Genomic DNA, 7533 nt, shown 5'->3' on the forward strand with positions numbered 1-7533 from the left:
CACTCTTACAATGGCTTACGAAGAGTAGTTATCCGGCATCCAAGCCGGCTGGGTGGCCCGCCGAGCCCGCTGGATACGAGCTATGCAGCTTGCTGATCCACCTCCCTCCCCTCGCCCTACGGAGCTAGTTGCCGCCCAAGCCGGCGCGCGGTTCAGCAACTCGCCGCTCCAGGCAAGCTCGACGAGGAGCGGTGAGTTGATCCACGCCGGCACAGCGGGGAGCACGGGCATCGTCGCTGCTGTCCACGCCGCTGCCTCGTACCGCGCCTCCCATGTCTGCGACCGCGTCTCCCGTTTCTATGACCGAGACTCCCATGCCTGCGGTCGTGCCATGCAAGCAAAAACAGAAGCCGGGTGCGCAGAGAGCAATGAGTTGGTGGCCAGCGCCTCCGCGTCCGCCGCCATCATCAAGGAGAAGTAGACCACGGGAGGCCGCTGCCGCTTGGGTCCCATGAAGGCCACCGCGGAGGCGACGCCGGTGTACACAGCAGGTGTCTTGCGGGATCCTTTTGTTGCGAGGACCTTCGTCGACCCTGCAGGGGATCCACAGAAGTGGAGAAGCCCCCTTCAGACTCCATCTTGGGCATCAACCAACGATGCGGGTTCAGCGGCGGGGAAGCGAGCCGTCCTTTGTGCTGAAGCATATACCTCCAGGGCTCCCGGCAGTCCGGTGATCGTGCTGCCGGACATGAGGAAGAGAAATGGTCGGTGGGCGACCATTTAGGCTAGGTATTATTATACACGTGCTGTTCAGGACTAGCACCACTTAGTTGATTTGAATGTAATGAAATCCGTCATGTTTGTATGAAAATCCGGTATTTTATATGAATTCTGGCATTGTTTATATGAAATATCACCGTGTTTGCATAAGTTCTGTCCGGTTGGTTGAGTTGTTGTCAGAATGTGTGTGGCTACGGTTGGATGGCGTAATTTGTGGGTCACCGATCAGTCTGCGGCTGGCTCGGGCAGCATGGTGGGACAAAAAAAGCACAGCTCATGCGAGCTCGTCTCCAACGCACGCGCTGGAGGATGCATGAGCACCCGAGCTCTTCCTCGTTCATCGGTGGCAAAGGCATGGGTGGACAAAAGGGTCGCCAATATTTTGGCTACCCCGAGCAAGATCCAAACAGCCCCTCCCAGCCCCACCCCTCCCAGCATATTCAAATCCCTCGTTCCCCGTGATATTTTGCCACGTGTTGTTTGCATGGATCTGTGTGAAAACAAATTTAAATATGAACAAACAATCGATTTCCACGGTCTTCTGCCGGGACACAGTTGGATGGCCTCATAGTAGTAGTAGTGTAGAGTACTACTAGTACTACTCCTACTAGATAGTGAGTGTTTAGTACTGTATCTACGTACTAATGGCAATGCATGCATGTGTTAGCAGTATAATGACCACGTGCAGATTTGATGGTAAGATTTGTGTTAGTTGGATGTAATATTATTGCTCTAAGATGTGGTCAAAGTTAGCCTCCAAAACACATTTTATACCCTATATGGATTGAGGGAGTACATGCATTGCTGAGGTTTCTCTTAATCCTTGCGTGCAATGTTTTTATTGAAGCTTGAAATGTGAACATGTGAATGGGAGGGACTACTACAACCCTTCCAAAAGAACTGCAGTACTAATGATATCGTACTCCCTCCGTTCACTATCTCACATGCTCAGTACTTTTGTGAACTATGGAAGTAACAAACTTATTCCACCACTCAGTATCTATTATGGATGCATTGTGGATTTTAAATTGAGTCATATAGACCAGAAAGTAGGCACTTAGGGCATCCACAATGTATGATTTTTTTTCCTCTAAGCCCTCTCTGCTCTTAGAGGCAGGCCTCTATACATTGCATGAACTGCCTCTAACAAAAAACTGGCTAGCATCGCGTCTAACCTTAGAGGCTGCCCCTAACAATGTAACAATCAATCTGGTCCAAATTGTCAGCCTTAGGAAGCATAAGAAAGTAGGAGTACAAGAGAAATAGTACTAATTGGACAAATGTGTTGCTAATAAATACTTTTTAAATTTCTCCTAGGGCCCACCTTAGAGGCTGGTTAGAGTCTCCATACATTGTGGTTTTTTCATTTGATAAGAGGCAAACCATGTGGGCCTACCTTAGAGGCAAGGATCTATACACTGGAGACGCTCTGTACGTATGACTTTTGATGTGTCCCGTCAACTTGCAGAACAAGGAGAAGCTTGCTTAGTACACCGTCTCCCCCGCCCACGGGCATGGTGGCTCGCAGAGTCGCAGGATGAGGAGAAGCTTGCTTACTATGCCTACGCCCGCTCCCTCGTCCACGCGCGCGGTGGCTCGCAGGACGAGGAGAAAATTTTACTACTCCCTCCGTTACTCCTCGTCCCTACCTTGGTTAGAGAGATTATCATATTGTTTGAAATATATGTCTTTTAGTAGTAGGAGTAGTACTACAGCAATTTCCTTGGAGTCCGTGGTGCAGCAAGCTACCCTAGGCTATGTTACTACTCCCTCCTTTACGGTTTATGGCTCAATTTCAAAATCCCTCCAACCAAGGTAGACGGTGAGTGGTGGAATTAATTTTGTAGTTTGCACAAGTAAGTAGTACGCTCATTTTGTAGTTTGCACAAGTAATTAGTACATGCATTGGTGAGTTTTCTCTTGATACTGCTTGCATTGGGTGATTTAATGCACCTCGAAATCCAAACATGTGATGGTACTACTAGTACTCCCTCCTTTCCGGTTTATAGGGTTTATTTCAACTTTTTTGTTCTTCCAATTTAAAGGGCTCATCTCCATCTCATTTTAGTTTTCGAGGCGCATTAAATATTTCCATGCAAGAATTTAAAAGGAACACACCAATGCATGTAATGTTCCTACTCATCTAGTGGCCAAGCATGCATGCACTGCAATTAATCCAAATTAATGCATGAGTTTAATTTGAGTAGTTTTGTAAAGTACGAGATACATTCCTCCACTCACAAAATGCCTTGGTTGATGAGATTTCAGATTTGAGCCCTACAAACCGGAAAGGAGGGAGTAGAATTGAGACTTACGAGACGGAAAAACGATTTTTTAGATGAGCCCTATAAACCGGAAATGAGGGAGTACTATGTAGTACTACCTCCATAGTGGGTACGTACTCCGTAAAATCAGATTTTCCCAAAACTAAGTCGCTCAACCTTTATTTTCTTGTTTCCCTTCCTGCCTCTTTGCCTCGAATAGACTATGCCAAACTCCCCTGCCTGCCGTGCGGGAAGAGACCTGCCCTCGCCTTTTTTAGTCCGGGTTTGTATCGATAAATCGCACGAAGCAACAAAAACCAAGCCGTGTCTTGTACTCCTCCATAGTACTAAAAGAGTGGAGACACTCGCTTTCATGAACTTTGTACTTCCTCTCGCCGACATGTGGGACATATAGCAACCGGGTCGACGTATCATGCACCAAATAATAGTGCAGAACAACAGGGGGACGCACCCCAGTCGTAACGCCCAGTAGTAGTAATGAGCAATGAGACATCAAATCACAATGCCGCACCTTCCCAGGCAGACGAAGCAACCATTATTTCACACTTCGTTGAATCCGCTTCGCCATCATCTCCTTCAAGAAAACCACGTATTGCTTCTGCCATTGTTTTGCCTCAAGAGGGACGCACATCGCCTTGGTACATCATGACACGTGGGACCGCATGACAGGCCATGCTCCCCCGCCCACCGCTCGGTAAAATCACCTCATTTTTACTACTTCCTCCGGCTCGGTTTATAGGGCATGCACGTCGTTCTAGGTTGAGAGTTTAACTAGCTATATAGTATGTGATGAACAATATATGTTTAGAAACTACATCCGCTTAAGAATCCATTGATATAATTTTTGTGACATAGTAACTCATATTTAGTTAGTCAAATGGATGACCTAGAACTACGTGCATGCCCTATAAACCGAGATGGTGGGAGTAGTATCTTTTTAGATCAATATAGTCGGGATTCACCAAGGAGCAAAACCAAAGTGGTAGGCTGCTCCTGTCGTGTTGGCGTAGCAACTCAAGCAGGGTCAGTCCGCACCCGAAATGGCGACACGCTTAACAGGACCCCTTTGGCCGACATGTTCGGAGCAGCGGTTGGACTTGGAGGCACCCCGGTCGTAGCTCCGCAGTAGTAGTAAATGAGCGATGAGGGGGCAAATCTGTAACGCCCACGATGCGGCTATATCTCACACGTGTCGAGGCACGACTTAGAGGCATAACCGCATAGTGGTTTTGTCGCAAGAAGGGTCATCTTCACACAATCCCATGTAATGAACAAGAATGGGATAAAGAGTTGGCTTACAATCGCCACTTCACACAATACATAAATATCATTCATACATCATCCAAAATACAATCATATAGACCGAGTACGGTCAAAATCCAGATGAAAATAAGACAACCCCAAATGCTAGATTCCCGATCGTCCCAACTGGGCTCCACTACTGATCATCAGGAAAAGACACATAGTAACGACCACGTTCCTCGTCGAACTCCCACTTGAGATCGACGCCATCATCTGCACTGGCATCGTCGGCACCTGCAACTGGTGTTGGAAGTATCTGTGAGTCACGGGGACTCAGCAATCTCACACCCGCGAGATCAAGACTATTTCAGCTTATAGGACAAAGAGGTGCAAAGAGGTGGAGCTGCAGCGGCAAAAGCATATATGGTGGCTAACTTGCGCAAATGAGAGCGAGAAGAGAAGCAATGGAACGGGCGTCATCTAGCAATGACCAAGAAGAGGTCCTGAACACCTACTTACGTCATACATAACACAGACCGTGTTCACTTCCCGGACTCCGCCGAGAAGAGACCATCACGGCTACACACGCACTTGGTGTATTTTAATTGGGTCAAGTGACAAGTTATCTACAACCGGACATTAACAAAATCCCATCTGCCTCATAACCGCGGGCACGGCTTTCGAAAGATAATACCCTGCAGGGGTGTCCCAACTTAGCCCATCATAAGCTCTCACGGTCAACGAAGGATAAACCTTCTCCCGGAAAGACCCGATCAGTCTCGGAATCCCGGATTACAAGACATCTCGACAATGGTAAAACAAGACCAGCAAAGCCTCCCGAATGTGCCGACAAATCCCGATAGGAGCTGCACATATCTCGTTCTCAGGGCACACCGGATTGTCCAAGCTTCCGATAGGCCAGACCAGAGTTGCCCCTGGTGGCCACCGGCGACTGACAGTTTGGACCAATACTCAGAGGAGCACTGGCCCGGGGGTTTAAAATAAAGATGACCCTCAGGCTCTAGAAAACCCGGGGGAAAAAGGTATAGGTCGCAAATGGTAAAACCAAGGTTGGGCCTTGCTGGAGGAGTTTTATTCAAGGCGAACTGTCAAGGGGGTCCCATAAATCACCCGACCGCGTAAGGAATGCAAACTCAAGGAACATAATCCCGGTTAAACAGTAACTAGGGCGGCAAGAGTGGAACAAAACACCAGGCATAAGGCCGAGCCTTCCACCCTTAACCAAAATATATAGATGCATTAAATAAATAAGAGATAATGTGATATCCCAACATATCCATGTTCCGACATGGAACAAACTTCAACTTCACCTGCAGCTAGCAACGCTATAAGAGGGGCTGAGCAAAAGCGGTAACATAGCCAAACAACGGTTTGCTAGGAAAGGATGGTTAGGGGCTGACATGGCTGAAATAGGAGACATGATATAGCAAGTGATAGGTAGCGGGCATGACAATAGAGCGAACAACTAGCATAGCAAAGATAGAAGTGATTTCGAGGGGTGGTCATCTTGCCTGCAAGGTTCTCAGAGTTGTCGAAAGCTTGATCCTCGTAAGCGTACTCGACAGGTTCCTCGTTCACGAACTCGTCTCCCGGCTCTACCCAAAACAAGAACACAAACAAACGGAACCACAATCAACAACGAGAAATGCGCAAGCAACATGATGCAAAACATGTGTGATATGCAAGATATGATATGCGGTGCATATGCGTGCTCCGGAAGGAAAATGATGAACATGGCAGTAACTTGGCAAACCAAGCATGCCACTGGAAAGATGAGATGATTTCGGTCGAAATCGATATAAAGATCACCGGAATCGGATGCACGGTTTGCAAATGGCAAGCAAAACAAGAATGACACTAATCTGCGATAAACAGCAAGATAGCATTTAAAATACAACAAGTAACAATGCTACAGCACCCCAACATAGCAACAAAGCATATGGCGGTAATCTACAGGAGATGCTTGACAAAAGATGAACACTGAGCTACGGCTAGTTCACAACATATCAAGCTCAAACAAGCATGGCAAAAGTGCAAAAGATTACAGGTTCACAGACTTGGTGAAAAACTGGACATGGCAGAAATCAGCATCAGGTAGCAATGTTCAGAGCACGAAATCAACATGCTACAGGAACTTAACGTAGCAAAACAAGGCATGGTAGTTTTCTACTAAAAGCACATGACAAAAGTCCCTTACTGACCATAAGCCAAAAAGGACCATAAGATATGATGGCAAGCATGTAAACATAGCAAGTTTCGTTATCAGGTTTCAGACTTAGCAGAAAACAGAGCATGGCAGAAATATTAATATGTAGGCCTCTTTGAGAGCTTGATGCACTCACTACAGAGCAATGCATGAAAAACCAAGCATACCTACAGCAAGATGGCATGTTTATGAAGCTATCCATGGCAAGAACAATTGCATAGCATGTATGGATAAACTACAATAAGCTTGGCAAAAATGCATATCATGTTAAGAATCTGCCAGAAATATTTTATAGCAAAAGTAGAGCAAGATTGAGTCATGCTATGGTACTCTAAAATTGCAAAAAATTGCAGGAATGGATCAATTACAACTATATCTACACAACATCCTTACTGAACATCTCCAAAATATGCATGTATCTCTCTGTAGCATCAAGTTTACATGGCAACAAAATTATAGCAGACAAAGACTTAGAGAAATCACAAAGTCCCTGAAATCAGAAATATTACGGGGCCTACTTTGCATGCTTGTGCTAGTCACCACATAGATCACAAAAATACATGGACTATACCACTGGAAAGATGGCATGGCATACTTCAGAACACATGTAGAGCTCATGCTCAAAAGATGCACAGAATAAATGATACAAAAAAGACAAATCTCCAAGTTCTGATAAGAACCAGAGAATAACAGCAACTAGCCCTCTTCCAACGAAGATTTGGGCATCAAGATGACCTCTAATGAAAATGATGCTATTGAACAAAATGAAGAGCATCACGAGGCGAACAATTTGACATATTATACGCGCGAATCGGAGCTATATGCACAAAGTTGCGGCATCGGGAACATAGCAAGTTGCTGAGAATAAATGAGGACTTGGCGAAAAAAACTAGGGTTTCGGGAGTCAACCTCTGTTGACCCAGATGGGATCGGGGCCGGCGTCGTCTCGGGCTCGGGCGCGGCCGAGGCGGCGGCGCGGCTTGCCGGCGGGAGGAGAAGGGAGGAGGCCGGCGACGGGAGAGGACGAGGGGGCGCAGGGGAGCGGCGGCGCCGGCCGGT

This window comes from Aegilops tauschii, chromosome 3 (assembly GCF_002575655.3).
Source record: "Aegilops tauschii subsp. strangulata cultivar AL8/78 chromosome 3, Aet v6.0, whole genome shotgun sequence".
NCBI lineage: Eukaryota > Viridiplantae > Streptophyta > Magnoliopsida > Poales > Poaceae > Aegilops > Aegilops tauschii.